We start from the raw sequence: 21,895 nt of genomic DNA, 5'->3' as shown, positions 1-21,895 counted from the left end.
GAAAAATAGTTAAAAAATTTTTTTTATCAATTTTAATTTCACTTTAATGCTTTAGTTTGAGGGTCTGTCTTTCTTTCTTTCTTTCTTTCTTTCTTTCTTTCTTTCTTTCTTTCTTTCTTTTTTCCTTTCTTTTTCTTTTTTTTTGCAAGGCAATGGGGTTAAGTGACTTGCCCAAAGTTCCACAGCAGGTAATTAAGTGTCTGAGGCAGGATTTGAATATCAGGTCCTCCTGATTCCAGGGCTGGTGCTCTGCTCTAGCCAATGCACCACCTAGCTGTCCCTTCTATTTCTTTATGAATTCAAATTTACCTCAATTTCCTTTATGGAGAATTAGTAAAAAATATGAGTCAACAATATATTGTTTTCTCAATTATATACAGAAGGACTGGCCAATTTAGACTGTGAAGTCTTTAAAAACTAGGACTAAGTAATTTCATAACTATATCCCCTGGCTTTGTACACAGGAGGTGCTTAATAGATATTTGCAAAATTGAAGGATAAGTCACATCAAGGTATATCTTCAGCTATCTAGAAACTACCGTATTTCCCCCATGAATGAGATGCATCCTCTTTCAAAAAATTTGGGGTCTAAAAACTGGGAGTGTATACAATGGTTTTGTAGATTATTTTTACTTGCATATCCTGTTTTTTTGTGCTTGTTGTCTGTGCGCTCATTTTGCATTTGTTACCAGTATATTAGGTTCCATTTTGCCACATTCTGCCCAGAAAAGATTTTCATACAGAGCTGAATTCAAGTCCGAAGTGATCCAGTTTGCAAAAGTGAATGGAAATTGTACTGCTGAAAGTAAGTTTTGTGCTCCTCCAACTGAGAAAAACAATCTGAGACTCTCTATGGGAAGAAGAAACCCTACTGAAAACACTGGAGCAGGCCATGACGGGCAAGTCAGCAAAATGGTCTGATTTAGAGGGGGAATTGAAGAGCATTGGGCAAGTGGAATTCCTGTGTCCATAAAGATGGTTCAGCAGGGAGTAAGAAGAATTGTTGATGAAAAAGAAATGACTGATTTCAAAGGACACAATTGGTGCTTCTGGTTAATGAAATGAAATGGACTAAGCATGCAAACATGGACCAGAGTTGCCCAAAAGATGCCTGAAAGCTATGAGCAGAAGGTCCTTGAATTTCATGATGAATAAAACTTTAATTCAATAACTTTATGTAACACATTTTGTTTTTCAAATTTCAGGTACCAAAATTAAGATGTATCTTCTACATGGGAGTATTTTATATGGGGAAGTAAGGTATCTTGTTTCTTTTTTATTACCACCTCGGTATAAAGCACATTAGAAAACACTCCAGAACCAGGAAAGAATAACATTTAATTAGAATGATATTGGGGGAGATAGATTGAGTGTCTCCCTATCTCAACTCAAGCTGTAAATGCAGTTTACCCAATTTCAATGCCTTTCAGTTTGCTTCTCCTTAGGTTCCAAGGCCTCAGTATTGGACTTCACCCCAACTGCTTTAGCCCATAATTTTCAAACTCAAGGAATCCACAAGACTTGAGATTCTCCAAGTAGTAGGATTACAGGGAGTTTGCCACCATGCCTGGCAGAATCATAGAATGTTAACAAATAGAATGTACCTTAAAAGATCATTGATTCTTTAAAGAGGATGGGAATGAGATAAATTGTTAAGTTAAGAAATTTTATTTCAGCCAATATTTTACATTTATTTATGAATGTGATATGATATATAGTTATAACCCAGAATAGAGAAAAAAGGAGGAAAAAGAAGGGCCAGATTTAGAACCCCTTCCTTCCATTTTGATAATAAAACTAAAAATATAAACCCACCTCCAAAAAAGGTACAGATGTCAATACTATAGGTATAAAGAAAAAAAGTTAAACACACTACAAAATAAGTGAGGAATAATCTTAGTCATAGAACAATAGCAAAAGAGGAAGAATGCAAACCTAGACACTAATGAAAGGTGGCACAGTGGATAGAGCTCCTGGAGTCAGGAGGACCTGAGTTCAAATCCAGCCTCAGAAACTTAATAATTACCTAGCTGATAAACACTGCAATAATGCAAAGAAATCTAAGGCAATAGAATGAGTGAGATTGGAGTCTTCATGCTGTATGTGAACTTCAAGATGTCTCTAAGGTCTTCTGGGTTTTGGGAGGGTTTTGTTTTTGTTTTGGAAAAGCTCTTATGTAACTTCCTGGAGAGCATTTGCTTTTCTTAATGGACTAAATGGACTATGGGGACTAGAAATGTCTAGATTTTAGAAAACACAAATTTTATAATGAATAAAATTCCTTATCATAACCCACTGTATTTTCATCTGTTTTCCCACCCCAAACCCTATTCTTTGTTCTCACCTAAACCTTCAATTTCCACCTCTCAGTTCTTTCCCAAGTCATCTTTCATGCACTCTCTTTCCTCTCATCTTAACCCTTTGATGAAATAGTTAAAAACTTCACACTATTCTCTTCTCTTTCCAATCTCACTCTGTCAAAGTCAAAGTTCGGATTACTCTCACCATTTGCAATTTTGTTCCAACTTTAATGTTGCTGAGTGAAGCTATACAAACTGAACTCTGTATTTAGGATCCTCACTGAGGCAAGGGAATTCTTTTACATTTCCTTAAATATCTGGCCACTTAACATAGGCTTCTCCAAAGTTTTTTGTCCCTTGAACCTTCCATAGCTCACTCTGCTTACCCTCTCAGCTGAGAACCTTGTCTTTTATTTCACTGAGAAAATTAAGGCCATTCACAAAAGGTTCCTCCGCCCCCCTTCCTTACTTTATCACTGAGATGCCATCTACTGGTCTTTCCTTTCATACTTTTCAAATGAAAAAGTAATCCTTCTCTAAGAGTTGATTTTATGAAAAAATAAATAAACCTTTGGTTAATTTGATTAAGAAAGAAAACTGGGGTAGCTAGGTGGCGCAGTGGATAAAGCACCAGCCCTGGAGTCAGGAGTACCTGGGTTCAAATCCGGTCTCAGACACTTAATAATCACCTAGCTGTGTGGCCTTGGGCAAACCACTTAACCCCATTTGCCTTGCAAAAACCTAAAAAAAAAATTAGCAGTATTAAAAATGAAAAGGGTGAATTCACCACCAAATTTTGTCCAACAATATGTCAATAAATCTGACAATCTCAGTGAAATGGATGAATATTTTTAAAAATGTAATTGTTCAGATTAAGAGAAGAGGAAATAAAATAATCTCATTTCAGAAAAAGAAATTGAACAAGTCATCAATTTTCTAAGAAATTCTCCAAGGTCAGATGAATTCACAAGTGAATTCTACCAAAATATTTAAAGAACAATTAATTCTAATAGTACATAGGTAAATAGCAGTACAATAGGCAAAGAAGGAATTCAACCAAATTCCTTTTATGACACAAATATTGTACTGATAGCTAAACTAGGAAGAGGCAAAACTGAGAAAGAAAATTATAGTCCAAATTCTCTATGAATATTGATGCAAAAAGTTATACAATATTAGCAATGAGATTATAGCAATTTATACAGGTGGTATTCATACTAGGAATGCTGGTTGATTCAATATTAAAAAAATAATATGCATATTTGATCATAATCAACAACAAAACTAACAGAAATCCTATGATTACCTCAATAGATGCTGAAAATGTCTTCGACAAGCTACAGCACCCATTCCTATTAAAAATATTAGTAAAAAACAAAAAAAAATATTAGCATGGGGCGGCTAGGTGGTGCAGTGGATAGAGCACCAGCTCTGGAGTCAGGAGTATCTGAGTTCAAATCCAGCCTCAGACACTGGCAAGCCACTTAACCCCATTGCCTTGCAAAAACTAAAATAAGAAAAAAAATATTAGTGAACATAGGAATAAATGGAGTTTTCCTTAAAATGATATGCCATATCTATTTAAAACCACCAGCAAGCATTATGTAATAAGGCTAGAAGCTAGAAGATTTCCTGATAAGATCAGGTGTGAAACAAGAATGCCTATTATCACCATATATTCAATATTGTACTAGAAATGTTAACTTTAAGGGGTGGCTAGGTGGTGTAGTGAATGAAGCACTGGCCTTGGAGTCAAGGGTACCTGGGTTCAAATCTGGTATCAAACACTTAATAATTACCTAGCTGTGTGGCCTTGGGCAAGCACTTAATCCCATTTGCCTTGCAAAAAAAAAAACCTAAAAAAAATGTTAACTTTAAAATGAGAAGAAAAAATTGAAGGAATTAGAATACACAAAGTAAAAACAAAGCTATCACTCTTTGCAGATAATATAATGGATACTTTGAGAATCAACTAAAAATCATTTGAAACAAAACTTTAACTTTAACAAAATTACAGAATATAAAATATATTCACAAAAATTATCAGCATTTCTAAATATTACCAATAAAGTCCTACAGCAAGAGATAGAGAAATTCCACTCAAAATAAGTACAGATAACATAAAATATTTGGGAGTACACATACCAAGGCAAGCCCATGAACTATATGAATACAATTCTTTAGTCACCTTTAGTCAGATCTAAACAACTAGAAAAATATCAATTGCTCATAGGCAGGCTGAGCTAATATAATAAAAATGACAATTTTACCTAAATTAATCTAAGTATTCAATGCCATACCAATCAAACTACCAAAAATTATTTCATAAGAGGTCATAAAAAAATCACAATTTATCTGGAAGAACAAATGATTAAGAATATACTAGATCTAAAACTGTATTATAAAGCAGCAGTTATCAAAACTATTTTGTACTAGATAAACATTAAGTTTACAAGACAGTAGTAACTAACTACATTAATCTAACTGTCTGATAAACCTAAAGACATCAGCTTCTGAGATAAGAAATTACTGTGTCCCAGATTTCCTACATCCCTTCCAACATTGATCATTGTCCTGGTCATGTTGGCCAGTCTGAGAGATGTGAGGTGGTACCTCTGAGATGCTTTAATTTGCATTTCTCTAATAATTAGTGATTTAGAACAATTTTTAATATGATTATGGATCACTTTGATTTCCTCATCTATAAATTGCCTTTGCATATCCTTTGACCATTTGTCAATTGGTGAATGGCTTTTTTTTTTAAATGACTCAGTTCTCTGGATATTTTAGAAATGAGTCCTTTGTCAAAAATACTTGTTGGTAGGGTGGTTAGGTGGCAGAGCACTGGCCCTGGAGTCAGGAGTACCTGAGTTCAAATATGGCCTCAGACACTTAATAATTACCTAGCTGTGTGGCCTTGGGCAAGCCACTTAATCCCATTCACTGCCTTGTAAAAAAAAAAAGTAAAAAAAAAATTGCTAGTTGTAAGAATTGTTTCCCAATTTACTACATTTCTTTTGACCTTGGTTACAATGGTTTTGTCTGGGCAAAAGCTTTTTAATTTAATGTAATCAAAATGATCTAGTTTGCTTTGAATGATGTTCTCCACCTTTTCTTTGGTCATAAACTGCTTCCCTTTATAATATTGTCTTTTATGTCTAAATTCTATACCCATTTAATCTTATCTTGGTATAGGGTGTAAGATGTTGGTCTAATCCAAGTTTCTACCATACTAGCTTCCTATTTTCCCAATAGTTTTTAATTGAAGAGAGAGTTTTTTATCCCAGAAGCTGGACTCTTTGGGTTTATCAAACAGCAGATTAGTATAATCATTATCTGCCCTCTCTTTTGCACCTAGTCTATTCCACTGATCCACCAACTCTATTTCTTATAGTTTTGATGACTGATGCTTTATAATATAATTTTAGATCTGGTAGGGCTAAATCACCTTCTTTTGCACTTTTTTTCATTAAATCTCTGGAAATATTTGACTTTTTATTTCTCCATAAGAATTTACTTAGAATTTTTTCTAACTCATTAAAGTAATTTTTTTGAAATTTTGATTGGTAGGGCACTAAATAAGTACAACTAGTATGTCTAACAAAGGACTCATTTCTAAAATATACAGAGAACTGAGTCAAATTTATTTGAAAAAAAGCCATTCCCCAGTTGACAAATGCTCAAAGGATATGCAGAGACAATTTACAGATGAGGAAATCAAAGAGATCCATAGTTAAATGAAAAATTGCTCCAAATCATTACTGATTAGAGAAATGCAAATTAAAGTATCACTGAGGTACCACCTCACACCTCTCATCCCGGCCAATATGACCAGAAAGGGCAATGATCAATGTTGGAAGTGATGTGGGAAATCTGGGACATTAATGCATTGTTGGTGGAGCTATGAACTCATCCAATCTTTCTGGAGAGCAATTTGGAATTACACCCAAAGGGTATAAAAATGTGCATACCCTTTGATCCAGCAATACCACTACCAGGTCTATAGCCTAAAGAGATCATGAAAAAGGGTAAAAACATCACTTGCATAAAAATATTCATAGCAGCTTTGTTTGTGGTGGCAAAGAATTGGAACTTGGGTGAATGTCTATCAATTGGGGAATGGATGAACAAATCGTGGTATATATATGCATGCTATAGAACTACTATTAGTTCTAATAGAACTATTGTTCTATTAGAAACCAGAAGGGATGGGAATTCAGAGAAACCTGGAAGGATTTGCATGAACTGATGCTGAGAGAGATTAGCAGAATCAGAAGAACAATGTACACCCTAACAGCAACAAGGGATTGATGATCAATCTTAATGGACTTTCTCAATCCATCAGTGCAACAATCAGGGACAATTTGGGGGTATCTGCAATAGAGAATACCATCTGTATCCAGATGAAGAAATGTGGAGTTTAAACAAAGACCAAAGACTAAAAAAAAAAAAAAAAAATGATGTAATGGAACACTATTGTTCTATTAGAAACCAGGAGGGATGGGAATTCAGGGAAGCCTGGAAGGATTTGCAAGAACTGATGCTGAGTGAGATGAGCAGAACCAGAACATTGTACAGCCTAACAACAACATGGGAATGATGAACAACCTTAATGAACTTCCTTATACTAACAGGGCAACAATCAGGCACAATTCTGGGGTATCTGTGATGGAAAATGCCATCTGTATCCTGAGAAAGAATTGTGGAATTTGAACAAAGACCAAGGACTATTACCTTTAATTTAAAAAATGTTGTCTTATTATGTAATTCTTCCATATCTCATACTACATGTTTCTTCCTTAAGGATATGATTTCTCTCATCACATTCAACTGAGATCAATGCATACTATGGGAATTATGTAAAGACTAGCAAACTGCCTTCTATGGGGAGGGGGAAGCGAGATTAGGGGGAAAATTGTAAAACTCAAAATAAATAAACCCTTTCTAAAATTAAAAAAAATGAAAAAACCTGTTATCTTATTATGTAATTTTGCCATCACATTTTTTCCCCTTAAGGATATGATTTCTCTCTCAACACATTCAACTTAGATCAATCTGACTGTGAGGGGTGGGGGAAGTGAGATTAGGGGGAAAATTGTAAAATTCAAAAACAAATGAATTAATTATTTTAAAAAAAGAAATTACTATCTGACAAAAAAACGGCTGGGAAAAATCAGAAAACAGTATGAAACTAGACAAAGACATACCCTATACAAAGATAAGGTCAAAATGGATACAGGATACCCATTAGACATAAAGGGTGATACTTTAAGCCAATTAGAAGTGCAAGAAATGATTTATCTGTCAGATATATGGTGAGAAGAATTTATGTCCAAAGAAGAAATAGAAAAATGCAAAATAGATAATTTTGATTACATAAAATTGAAAAGATTTTGCATAAACATAACCAATACAATCAAAGGATATGAACAGTTTTCAGATGAAGAAATTAAAGCCATAGTCATTTGAAAAAATGCTCTAAGCCACTATTGATTAGAGAAATACAAATTAAAACAATGCTAAGGTACTGTCTCACATCTATCAGATTGACTAATATGACAGAATAGGGAAATGATAAAAGTTAGAGGGGATGCGGAAAAACTGGGACACTATTACACTGTACCTGGAGTTGTGAAATGATCTAACCATTCTGGAGAACAATTTGGAATTATGCTCAAAGGGCAATAAAACTGTATATATTCTTTAAATCCAGCAATACCATTACTAGGTCTCTATTTCAAAGAAAACATAAAAAGGGAAAAGATCCACATGTACATGGGAATGGCTGAAACAATTTATGGTATATGTATGTAATGGAATATTATTGTTCTCTAAGAAATGATGAGTTGGGGTCAGCTAGATTTGGCAGTGGATAGAATACTGGTCCTGGAGTTAAGAGGACCTGAGTTCAAATCCGACCTCAGACACTTAATAATTACCTAGCTATGTGACCCTGGGTAAGTCACTTAACCCCATTGTCTTGCAAAAACCAAAAAGAAAAAAACAGAAACGAACAGACAGATTTCAGAAAAATCTGGAAAGACTTGCAAGAACTGATGCTGAACAAAGAGAGCAGAACTAGGAGAACATTGTACAATAATCAACTATGATATTACTTAGCTCTTCTCAGCACTACAGTAAGCAAAGACAATTCGAGAAAGGACGATGGAATCTGAATATATGTCTTGTTTTTTCCTTCTCATAGTTTTTCCTTTTTTGTTCTGGTTCTTCTTTCACAGCATGACTAATTTGGAAATATGTATACCAGAATTGTGCATGTATAACCTTTATCAGATTTACTTGTCTTCCTAGGGTGGGGCAAGGAAAGGGTGGGAGGGAGAAAATGTAACAGAAAATGAATATTGAAAATTATCTTTTTATATAACAATAATGAACTCTCTCTAGTCTCACTTCCAACCTTATCATCAAACCTGACCTCTTCAAACTTACTAATGATCTTTTAACTGACAAATATAATGGCTTTTTCTCAGTTCTTATCATTTAAGATCTCTATGAAGCCATTAACACTGTCAATCACCTCCTTCTTTGCAATCCAGTGACGCTGTCTTGATCAAGACATTCCATCTCCTGACTCTGGCTATTCCTTCTATATAGTATGCTCTTTACCTTCCTGGCTTCCCTGATTTCCTTCAAGTTCCAACCAAAATCCCATCCATCCATAGGAAGCCTTTCTTGACCCTTCTTTAATTTTAGTGCCTTCCCCCTTTTGATTATTTCAATTATATCCTATATATGCCTTGTTTGTTCTAGGTATCTGCAAGTTGTCTCCCTCATTATACTGAACTCCTTGAAAGTAGGGACTGTCCCCAGAGCTTATCAAAATGTTAGGACTAGAGCAGACACGTTTATTCAATGACAAACCAATTGATACTCTCTCTAGCATTCTGTGACACTGCTCTCTTCTGATTCTCATACCTGACTTCTCTCTTCTGGTGCTTCTGCTATATCTTCATCCATGCTATGTCTACTATACATGGATGTGCTGGGCTTTCTCCTCTTCTGTTCTAAGCTATTTCACCTGGTGATCCCAACAATTCCCGTGGATTCATTGTATCTATGCAGATGATTCTCAGATCTACTTGTCAACCTTAGCCCCTTTCCTGCCCTCCAGTCTCCTGTACTCCACTGCCTATAGATCTTGAACTAAATGTCCTATAAACATTTTAAACTTCCCATACCCAAATCTAAACTCATCTTTCCCTCAGGATGCTCACCTCTTCCTTACTTCCCTATTACTATTGTCTGTATACAACATTTGTAGATCTGACTAAGACCAATTATGAGGGTTTATAAAAAATTATGTCAAAATTTGGTTGCTCAGAGAAGTTCATATTGTACATCAATATTATGACATCATGCTTAACCCAGGTTCTTTATGGTGGATAATGCTCTTGAGCTTTCCCAATCACCAAGAGAGTAAAACAATGATGTATCCTTGCTTGCATACTTTGCATGATGTTTTCAGTCATGCTATCAAATGCCTTCAATGAGAATGAACATGGCCTCAAGGTCAGCTACTGCACTGATGGAAAATTCTTTAACTTGAAAAGACTAAAGTGGAGGAAGTGTTGGTGCATGATCTTCTGTTTGCAGATGACTATCGCAGCCTCTAAAGCTGAGATGTAACAAAGTACGGATTGATTCTTTGCTGCTTGTGCTAACAATTTACACCAAGAAAACATAGGTGCTCCATCAGCCAGAACCACACTATCCATATGTGAAATCAATTACAGCAAATGGAGAAGTTCTGAGTACTGTGGACAAGTTCTCTTACCTTGGCAGTGTCCTTTCCAAGGAGGTACACATTTAACAATGAGATTAACATTCACATTGCCAGAGCCAGCTCAGTATTTGGGAGGCTCCAAAAGAAAATATGGAAGAGGTATTATTAGGCTGACTATCAAAGTGAAAGTCTAAAGAGCCACTGTGCTGACCTCTTGCTATATGCCTGTGAAACCTGGTCTATCCATACCATGTCAGGGATCTCTTCCATTTAAATTGTTTTAGGAAGATTCTGAAGATCACCTGACAGAAGATACCAGACACTGAGATCCTTTCTCGAGCTAAATTGCCTAGCATTCCAGCATTATTACAGAGAGTGCAACCATGATGGGTTGGACACATTGTTATAATGCCAGACACATGCTTGCCAAAAAAACTATTTTATGGAGAACTCACACAGGGCAAGTGCTCACAAAGGGGTCAGAACAAGTGATACCAAGACACCCTCAAGGTCTCATTGAAAAATTTTAGAATTGATTGTATAGCTTGGGAGTCACTGGCACAGGACCATCTGGCACAGCATGCCCTCATCAGTGAGGGTGCTGTGCTTTATGAGGAAGGGAGAAAGGAAGCTCAAAAGAAATGTGACACATGTTAAGTTTAAAGTACTCACCCCATTCACATAGACTATTTGTGCCCAACCTGTGGTAGAGCATTCTGAGTTCATATTGGTCTGATCAGTCATAGTCATACACACTGTAATTTGTCTCAAACATAGTGATGTTGTTTTGGTCTTCTTTGATAACAAAGGACAAGAACCAACAATTATTGCTGAGGGTACCACCAACATCCTAGTCACCCAAACTCTAAATCAAAGTGCCATCCTCAACTCCTTACACTCTCACACTCCACATCTAATCAATTGCAAAGTTCTGTTGTTTCTATGTTTCTAACATCTCTCCTATACATTCCTCTAAAACTGTTCACAATAGTGCAAGCCCTTATTATTACCTCACATCTAGACTATTGCAATTATTAGCTGGTCTCCCAACTTCATATCTCCACATACCAAATCAGACTCCATTCCGCTATTAAAAGTCCAGATCTGACCATGACCTACCCCTATTAGATAAATTTCCATGGCTCCATATTATGTCCAGGATCAAATATAAAAATTCTTATTTGGCTTTCAAAGTCACTCTAAGCTTGGCCCTTTCCTACCTTTTCACAGTCTTCTTACTCGGGTCATACTCAGTGACCTAGTGATACTGATCATCTTGCTGTTTCTTAAACAGGGTATTCATCTCCCAATTCTGAATGTTTTGACTGACTGTCCCTCATGCTTGGAAATCTCTCCCCATTCATTTCTACTTTCTGTTTTCCTTCAAGTCTCTGTTAAAGTCTCACACCTTTTGCAAGAAGCTTTTCCCAGTCTATCTTAATCTTAGTGCCTTCCTTCTGAGATAATCTCCAATTTATCATATATATATATATATATATATATATATATATATATATATATATATATATATATATCTTGCTTGTTTGGGATGAACTCCTTGAGTTATATCCTAAGTGCTTACAGAGGTTGGCACATAGAAGGTTCTGAATGAATATTTGCAGACTGAATTTCAATAACATCCCTCTGAATTATTGCTGAATACTAGCATGCTGATTTTCAAACTTCAGCAGAAATTATTAATCACCTAATTGCTAATAGATATGTAGAAAATGAACAGAATATATATATATGTATATATATAGAGAGAATATATACATGTGTCATTCTTAACGAGCTGTTGTCATTTCATCATATATCCTACTTAATATAGAACTATCAAATATACATACGTATACATTATAAATATTCACATAGATTACCAATTTCAAAGGAATCAGTATTCAATAAATTTACAGTAAAATAAAAAGAATACACAACAACTACATTGGATAATAACTGGAGTTTACATTTATATAGTGCTTTTTAGTTTATAAAATATGGCAGCAAAGTGCTGAACCTAGAGTTAAGAAAAGCTAAATTTAAATCCATTCTGCAAACACTAGTTAAATGTCAGTGGTTAATTTCTTTCTGTCTCAGGTACTTTAACTGTAAAAACAGGGTAACAATACCTATATCAATGGACTGCTGTGAGGTTCAATAAGATATTTGTAATCTAGGTACTTAATAAGTATCTTCCTTTAATGACACCTTCCATAATAAGTTACCTTCCTTTTCCTCATAACTTTGAGGTAGATAGCACAAACATTTGATTTTCATTTTGTAAATGAGGAAATGGAGGCTCCTTGAGTCACATGGTTACAAAATAGGATTCCAATACAGATTTACTAGTTCCAAATCCAGTCTGTTTTTCATAATTTCATGCTGCCTTTAATAAACACAATTTAACATTATTAGAATAGGGATAGAAGAACTGTTATTTCACTGTATAGTGTTCCCCAAATAAGGAAATTCCCTTTACCAATGGAAATTGCCACTTTCTCTGTGTCTTAGGAGAGCTGACTACACCACTGAGAGTTAGGGAACTTGCTCAGAGAGTAACAGAGGTAGTATGTTAGAGGGTACACTTGAACCTAGGTCCTTCTAAATTTTAAGTCAACTCTCTATTCCCTCTATTTAACTGCCTTTCATATTATAATGAATCAAAAGTATCACTGTAATGGAACAACACATCAGAGATTCTAATTTAAAATGTATAATTTGAATTGACTATCTAGATTGTTCAAGATATTTGCTTCCTGTGGACTAACTATATCAGCTCTAAAACTATGTTATAAAGCAGCAGTCATCAAAACTGCCTGGTACTAATTAAGAAATACAGTAATGGACCAGTAGATTAGAGTAGGTACAAAAGAAGCAGTTGAAAATCTACTGTTTGACAAACCCAAAGATAAGAACTCAGCATTGGACAAAAATTGAAAAATGGTATGGAAAAAACAAGGCCAAACCCACATCTCACACCCTATACAAAAATAAGATCAAAATAGGTACAGGATTTAGACATAAAGGGTGAAACCACAGACCAATTAAGAGATCAAGAAATACTGGAAAAGTGAGAAATACTGGAAAGGTGAGAAATTTATGAACAAAGAAATAGAGAACAATTATAATATGCAAAAATGGATGATTTTGCTTATATTAAATTAACCAAGGCATCCAAGATTAGAAGAAAAAACAGAAAGCTGGGAAGCAATTTTCACAGCTAGTGTTTCTGATTCAAGTCATTCCCCAACTGGTAAATGGTCAAAGGACATGAACAGGCAATTTTCAGATGAGGAAATTAAAGAATATATAGTCATATGGAAAAATGCTCCAGATCATTATGAGCTATCACTTTCATACCTATCAGAATGACTAAGATGGAAAAAAAATGAAAATTATCACTGTGGGAGAGGACGTGGGAAATAACTGTGAACTGACCCAGCCACTCTGGAGAGAAATCTAGAACTATGCTCAAAGAGCAACAAAACTGACCATACCCTTTGATCCAATAATACGAATACTAGGCCTAAATTGCCAAAAAAAAAATCATAAAAAAAATGGGAAGAGTCTCATATGTTCAAAAAATATTCATAGCAGCTTTTTTGTATTGGTAAAGAAGGAAATTGAGGGGATGCCTATCAAAAGGGGAATGACTGAACCAGCATGGTATATGAATATTATGGAGTACTACTGTGCTATAACAAATCATGAGTAGTTGGACTTTAGAAAAACATGGAAAGAATTACACAAACTGATGCTAAGTGACAGAAACAGAACTAAAAGAACACCATGCACATCAAAAACAACATTGTGAGATATTTAACTATTATGGATGCAACTCTTCTCAGCAGTTCAGAGATCAAGGACAACCCTAAGAGACTTGATATTGATGTCATCTAAAATCCAGAGGGAAAAACCAAGGAATCGGAATGCATACTATTTTTACTTTTTTAAAAACTTCTATGAAGGGCGGCTAGGTGGCGTAGTGGATAAAGCACCGGCCCTGGAGTCAGGAGTACCTGGGTTCAAATCCAGTCTCAGACACTTAATAATTACCTAGCTGTGTGGCCTTGGGCAAGCCACTTAACCCCGTTTGCCTTACAAAAAAAAAAACTAAAAAAAAAACTTCTATGTTTTTCCTTTCTATCTCATGTTTTTTTCTCCCCTTTTCCCTTAGTTGTAATTCCTGTCATTCCAAAATGACTAATATGTAAATATATTAAACACAAATGTACATATACAACATTTATGAGAATGTTAACAGCTATTGGGAAAGGGGAGAGTGGGGAAGGTAAGGTGTGTGGTAAAAAAATGTGTAATTCATAAATCTGCAAATGTATGAATGTTGAAAAGACTACCACAGCATGTCATTGGAAAAATAAAATAAAATTTCAATTAAAAAAATTTGCTTCTGCCTAAAAGCTTTATTCTGAACTTAACCACTAAAAGGAACATTTCCATTTATACAGCAGACCACAAAAGATGCTTATATATCAAACTAAGAGTTTGATTCATAACACTTTAAAGATATACACGGAGTAAATTTTACAACTTTTTTTTTCAAGACTGTCATGCTCATCTGTGCTTCTTTCTATTCTCTTTGTACATTTTTTTACAAGTTTCAAGCACCCCCCCCCTTTTCTTTGGCTGGAGGGGGAGGAAATCACAATTGCCAAACTGTCCCTCTTGTAATGAAAAGCAAAGAATAAAACCTTGAACAAATAATCAAGGCAAAAAAAATCCTTAAAACAATAAAACAAGCCATGTCCAAAAATCTTTATACCTTGAGTCTTTCACCTTTGTTAGGATGAGGGTAGTACTCATCATAAGTGCTCTGAAGAGATGAATAGTCACTGCATTGCTCAGTCTTTTAAAGTTGTTTTTCTTTACACTGCTGTTGTTCTATAAATTATTCTCCTGCTCACTTTACTTAGCTTCAATAAATACTATGTAGGATTCTCTGAAATCATTTCTTTCAGTATTTTTTTAAAGTGCAATATCCATTTCAATTATAAATAACAATTTGTTTGATTATTCCCCCAATCTCTTCCAGAGATTCGTTTTTTTGCTTTTCATTTTCTTCCTTCGCTTAATTCTCTTTGCAGGATCAATGTGTTTACTGTGTTTGCAACCATTCCCTCTCAAATATTATTCTCCCTTTTAACCCTTCTCTAACTCTGCATGTTTCCCATTGGAGTATGCTATAACTATGTGTGTCTATGTTCAACTCTCATTTGTTCATTTCAGTTAATGATGGTTCATCTTCTGGGTTTGTATGATCTTCTCAAGTGCCCCAATTGGAAGAAATAGCAAATTCTGCTCCCTCTTATTTTTTTCATCATAGCCTTCCATTTCTTTCCCCTCTGTAAACTCTTAGAATAAAATAAATCAGCCTTCAAGTGCTCTGTTTTTCTTATTAACTTCCTTAATACTCATTGAGGTCATTAAAGGTCTGACACTTGTTTTTTCCTTTTATAATCCTGGAACTATATTATCACACAGTTCCTTTAAACTGTTCAAATAAACTGCCTTTCTGAGTTCCTCTTAATTGTTAAAGTTTCTACTCAATCCTGGCCATTTTGTAAAAAACAAAACCAAAAACTTGCAATTCCTCAAGTGCATAAAAAGAATATTTTTTTTCCTCCTTTAGGATTATTATAAGCTTTGTAGGGTAAGGTTTTTTTAATTGCAAGTCTCTATCTTTTCTTTATAAATATCGTATTCCAAGATCTTCCTTTTAGAGAAGAAGCTGTCAGATCTTAGGTAACCCTGTCTGTTGGGTTATGCTTGATCTGCTTCTTTCTAGATGCTTCATTATGATATTCCTAATGATATTTTTCCTTTTGGGACATCTATTAGGAGATGATCTGTGAATTCTTTACTTTATCTTCTACTTCTAATAGACCTGAGCAGTCCAAAGGCTGTGGTGTTTCGAAGAGGATGCTTGGTGTTGTGAGGAAGCGCTGAAAGAAGCAGCACTGACGGTGCTTTTGTTCAAGGAGAAAATGAGTTTAGCTCTGAGAAATGAGCTAATAGAAGACAAAACAAAAAGGGGGAAAAAATGAGAGCTGTCTAAAGAACAGAAACAAGAAATACAAGATGCTTTTGAATTATTTGATACAGAAGATGAAGCAATAGGCTATCATGAATTGAAGATGGATGGCAATGAGAGCCTATGGGTTTGATGTGGAAAAAAAAGCAGATGTACTAAAGATTCTTAAAGATTATGACCAAGAATCCACAGGCAAAAATCACCTTTGAAGATTTTGATAAAGTTGTGACAAACTGGATTTTGGACAAAGATCCACAGGAAGAAATACCGAAGGCATTTAAATTATTTGATGATGATGATTCAGGAAAAATTTGCTTGAGAGTGGGGTGAAAACATGAGTGATGAAGAGCTTTGGGTCACAATAGAAAATTTAATAAAGATGGGGATGGAGAAATAAATCAGGAGGAGTTTATCACTATTATGACTGGAGAAATTTAAAGAATTAAAGAAAAAAATGAACTTAAAAACAGGATCAGTGACTATTACATGTTGAAGTTATCTGTAGTCTTTTCCATACCTTGAGTCATGAAAAAACCAATGCCAAGTTAGATTTTCCAAAAAGGACCAAAATACTTTATTATTATGAAATTTCATTATTTTATATGTCCTTAAGTTTCTTGGATGACAAAAATGTTATTAAAATGTTTGAGTACATTTGTATTAAAATTTTATATACAATTTTAAAATTCAATCATGCTAGGAAATTCTTTTGAAGTTATTTTAGTTGTGACCTTTTTGTAAAAAATTTCTAGACTTTATTTTAATGAAAGATTTATTTTATTAGTAAAAAATAGATCTGGGTAGTTTTCATTTGTGACTTTGAAATTGAAGGCATTTTATGGAAGGAGAGAGGAGAATCAAGATTTTCAGGGAGACCAAAGATTCTTAAATTATAGATTTTTCAGGTTGGCTGCTTATTAAAATATCAAACGTCTTAAACTGTTCTCTATTTTTTCCATCTTTTTATTTTGTTTTGCTATTTTTTACTACTATTTTTATTTTGTTTTACTATTTATTTCTCATGGAGTTACTTTTTTTATATGGTCTATTTTTGGAAAGTCTCCCACTTGGGTAAATTAATATATTCTGTTCGGAGCTACTTTCTTCTAGAGCTTTTATTTTTATTATTATTATTTTACCAGTACTTCGTTTTTTTCTGGGTATTCTAATAGTCCTGTTAGAAAATAATATTTTTGGAGTATTTAGGGGGCGGAGCCAAGATGGTGACAAGAGAGGGTTGTATCTTATGTGCTCTCTCTTAAAACTTGTAAGCTAAGGACTCTAACTAAATTTTCAGGAGACAGAACCCACAGAGGGACCCAGTGAAGCAGTTCTCCAACTCAAGGTAACCTGGAAAAGAGCTGAAAGGCTCTGCTTCCCGGGGTTGGGGGGGTGGCCTGCCAGAGTGAAAGAACTTCAGCCTCCCAGAGGCAGCCCCAGGGAGCTTGGAGCCACCACTCACAGCAGCAGGGGAGTCTCCTGAGCTACACCCTGGGAAGCACCAGACACAACTTGAGGCAACAGTGGGGGGGGGGGACCCTCTGCCAGAGCGAGCATGTGAAGCCCAGCCCTCAGGCCACACAGCAAGCAGCCCAGATCCAAGAACAGTAAGCAGGAGCCCCCAGGGCATGAGTAGAGAGCATAGGGAGGAAGCTGAAAAGAGTCTGCCGAGTTCTATCCTCTGTCCCTGGAACAGGACTTTGAGGTTTTGACCACATTCAGATCCTGATCGCAGTCTAGGCCCCCCATAGAAGAGCAGGGCCCCCCCCCCACCTCAGCCCTATGGCAGAGAGGGGTACTTATGGTCATTCACAGACCAGGAGGAAGGACAGAGCCTCACACACTGAGATCCTTGTGGGGGTGTCCCAAAAGCTCAGGAAGCACCCCAAAACCAGGCTCAGGCTGGGAAAATGAGTAAGCAGAGAAAAAAGAGGAACACCATTCACAAATCCTTTGCCTATGATCCCAAGAAGGATCAAAACACTCAATCTGAAGAAGAGGAAGTCCAAGCTCCTACATCTAAAGACTCCAAGAAAAACAGAAATTGGGCTCAGGCTATGACAGAGCTCAAAAAAGACTTTGAAAATCAAATGAGGGAGATAGAAGAAAAATTGGGAAAAGAAATGAGATACAGAAAAAACATGAAAATAAAGTCAGCAGCTTAGTCAAGGAGATCCAAAAGAATCCTGAAGAAAACAGCATGCTAAAAACAAGCTTAGGTCAAATGGATAAAACAGTTCAAAAAGTTAGAGAAGAATGCTTTAAAAAGCAGAATTGGCCAGATGGAAAAAGAGATAAGAAAGCTCTCTGAGGAAAACAAATCCTTCAGACAAACAATAGAGCTCGGGGAGATTGCTGGTTTTACGAGAAATTGCAACTCAATACTTCAAAACCAAAAGAATGAAAACTTAGAAGAAAATGTGAAACATCTCATTGAAAAAACAACTGATATGGAAAACAGATTTAGGAAAGATAATTTAAAAATTATTGGAATACCTGAAAGTCATAATCAGGAAAAGAGCCTTGACATCATTTTCAAAGAATTACTACAGGAAAATTGCCCTGATATCCTAGAAGCAGAGGGCAAAATAGAAAATGAGAGAATCCACTACTCTCCCCGAGAAAGAGATCCAAAAAAACCCCCAACCCCCAGGAATATTATAGCCAAGTTCCAGAACTCCCAAGTCAAAGAGAAAATATTACAAGCAGTCAGAGGGACACAACTCAAATATCATAGAGCTGCAGTCAGGATCACACAGGACTTAGCAGCAACTACATTAAAAGCTCATAGGGCTTGGAATATAATATACCGGCAGGCAAAAGAGCTTAGAATGCAACTGAGAATCAACTACCCAGCAAAACTGAATGTCCTCTATCCAGGGAAAAAGATGGCCTTTCAATGAACCAGGGGAATTTCAAATGTTCCTGTTGCAATGGCCAGAGCTGAACAGAAGGTTTGATCTTCAAATACAGGACTCAGGTTAAGCACAGAGATTGGAAGAGAAGGGTAAACTATGAGGGACTTAATGATGATGATGAATTGCATGTATTCCTGTATAGAAAAATGACACTAGGGCGCCTAGGTGGCGCAGTGGATAAAGCACCAGCCCTGGAGTCAGGAGTACTTGGGTTCAAATCTGGTCTCAGACACTTAATTAATTACCTAGCTGTGTGGCCTTGGGCAAGTCACTTAACCCCATATGCCTTGCAAAAACCTTAAAAAAAAATGACACTGATAATACTGATATGAAGCTTCTCAGTTAATAGAGCAGGTAGAAGGAGCTTTTATAGATGAAGCACAGGAGAAAGCTGAATTTGAAGATAAAATGTGGTAAAAAAAGGGAAATGTAATGGGAGAAAAAAAAAGGAGAGGGGGGAATAGGCTAAGATATTTCATATAATAAGATTTTTCTTTATTACAATGAGCTATTGCAATGATATGGAAGGGGGGAAGGCAAGGGGGAATGAGGGAATCTTCACTGTCATCAGAGGTGGCTAGGAGACGAAACAGCATATATACTCAATGGGGTGTAGACATCTGGAGTAAGGAGAGAGGGGGGACAGGGGGAAGGGGGGATGTGAATGATGGAGGACAGGATGGACCATGAGGGAAAAGTGGTCAGATATAACACATTTTCTTTTTGTTACTTCTTTCAAGGGGCTGGGATTGGATGGCCTGTCCAGGACCATAGGGCCAGGTGGATGCTGGGCCTAAGAGGTGGTATGGAGGCTTGGGGCCTCTTGGCCCCAGGGCCAAGGTTTTGTCTGCTGCACCACTCAGCTACCCTACAGCAGAGTCAGAGTGAAAGGAAAGAGAAAATATAGTACATGGTAGTGGAAAAGTACGAAAGGAGGGAGTTGCAATCAACAATGGCAACAGTAGAAAATATGGAAGTAACTTTTGTGATGGAATTATCATAAAGAATGTGATCTACCCACAACAGAGTTGGTGGTGTTGGAACACAGACTGAAGCACATTTTTTATTATTATTATTTTGGGGGGCGTTCAGGGCAAATGTGGCTGGATGGCCTGCCTGGGGCCACATAGCTGGGTGATCGTTGGGTGTCTGAGGCTGGATTTGGACTCAGGTGCTCCTAGCTCAAGGGCCACTGCTATGTCTGCCACCTAGCCACCTCTACTATTATTACTGTTTTATTTCATTTGGGGTTTTTTTTTCTTTTTTTGGTTTTTGCAGCGCAATGGGGTTGGGGTGGCTTGCATGCAGTCACACAGCTGGGTGATTGTTGGGTATATGGGGCCGGATCTGGGCTCAGGTGCTCCTGGCTCCAGGGCTGGTGCTTTGTCCACTGCGTCACCTGGCCATACCTACAATTATTACTATTTTTTTATTTTAATTTTAATTTTTTTCTCTCCCCTTTACTTTATCGCTCAAGCAATATCCCTTCTGGTATATGCACATTATGGAACATTATTGTTCCATTAGAAACCAGGAGAGATGGGAATTCAGAGAAGCCTGGAAGAGTATGCATGAACTGATATAGAGCGAGAGGAGCAGAAACAGAAGAACACTGTACATCACAACAGCAACATGGGGTTGATGATCAAACTCAATGGACTTGCTCATTTCATCAGTGCAACAATCAGGGATAATTTTGGGGTATCTGCAATGGAGAATACCATCTGTATCCAGATACAGAATTGTGGAGTTTAAACAAAGAACAAAGACTATTACCTGTAATTTAAAAAAAAGTTATCTTATTATATAATTTTGTTATCTCTTATATTTTACTTTTTTCCCTTAAGGAAATGGTTTCTCTCTCAACACATTCAATTTTGATCAGAGTACAATATGGAAAAATGTAAAGTCTATCAGATTGCCTTCTGTAGGGGGGGGAGAAGCGAGATTAGGGGAAAAATTGTAAATTTAAAAAAAAATTAAAGTGTGAATTCCTCAACAAGAAAAAAGCAAAATTTCTTTCTTTGAGCTTGTCTTCAGTTATGGCATTGCTCTCGTTCTTGGTTGGATTTTGGAGCATCTCTATATCTACAATAGTTCATTATAGTAGGTGTTATCTTCTTTGGTTTACCTATTTTTTTTTTTTGCAAGGCAATAGGGTTGTCTTGACCAAGGTCACACAGCTAATCAAGTATTAAGTGTCTAAGGTCACATTTGAACTCATTACCTATCTCTCTTAATTTAATTTCCCTAGTAGGGCTTCGTGCAAGAAGCCAGTCTCTGTCTCTGATGATTATTCAGGCTGATAGGATTTATAGATTTTTTTTTTAAGAGTAGTACTGCTGGGGTGGCTAGGTGGTTCAGTGGATAAGGCACCAGCCCTGGAGTCAGGAGTACCTGGGCTCAAATCCGGTCTAGAACACTTAATAATTACCTAGCTGTATGGCCTTGGGCAAGCCACTTAACAAAAACCTTAAAAAAAAAAAAGTAGTACTGCTGGTGTGGGAGTTAGATTCTCTTGCCTTCCTTTAGGCAGCCAGGCAATCTAGAAGACTAGAAATGAATCTCTAAACTAATCACAGCTAATAGTTTTACATTTACTCCTATCTCCTAAAACCGTATATCATTAAGAGCATCTGTCTGGTAAATGATCAATTATTTACTCAAATGGAAAGGAACAAATATAAAACAATGATACTAAAATTCAATCACAGATGAACTTTATAATACATTATTCTACATATAAATATTAATATTTCTGAGATTCTGGAAATTAACAATACTTCAAACAAAAAACATACACATTAAATACATACACTCTAAAAATATCCACTTACAAACCATCCAATTTTTTCATTCTGTTTTGATACTCAGCTACTTT

General features: G+C 36.0%; 1 protein-coding gene and 1 pseudogene across 3 annotated transcripts in view; one reads left to right on the top strand and one right to left on the bottom strand.

Moving 5' to 3' along the window:
* The window catches only part of PPP2R3B (protein phosphatase 2 regulatory subunit B''beta), a 129,980-nt gene that overhangs the window by 81,981 nt on the left and 26,104 nt on the right, over nucleotides 1-21,895 (bottom strand). The gene's annotated exons all lie outside the window — the stretch shown is intronic.
* LOC141506695 (centrin-3 pseudogene) lies at nucleotides 15,958-16,605 on the top strand (annotated as a pseudogene).

This window comes from Macrotis lagotis, chromosome 1 (genome assembly GCF_037893015.1).
Source record: "Macrotis lagotis isolate mMagLag1 chromosome 1, bilby.v1.9.chrom.fasta, whole genome shotgun sequence".
In the NCBI taxonomy this organism is placed as follows: Eukaryota; Metazoa; Chordata; class Mammalia; order Peramelemorphia; family Peramelidae; genus Macrotis; species Macrotis lagotis.
Note: the sequence above shows the minus strand (reverse complement) of the source record. Positions and strands in the feature narration are given on the sequence as shown.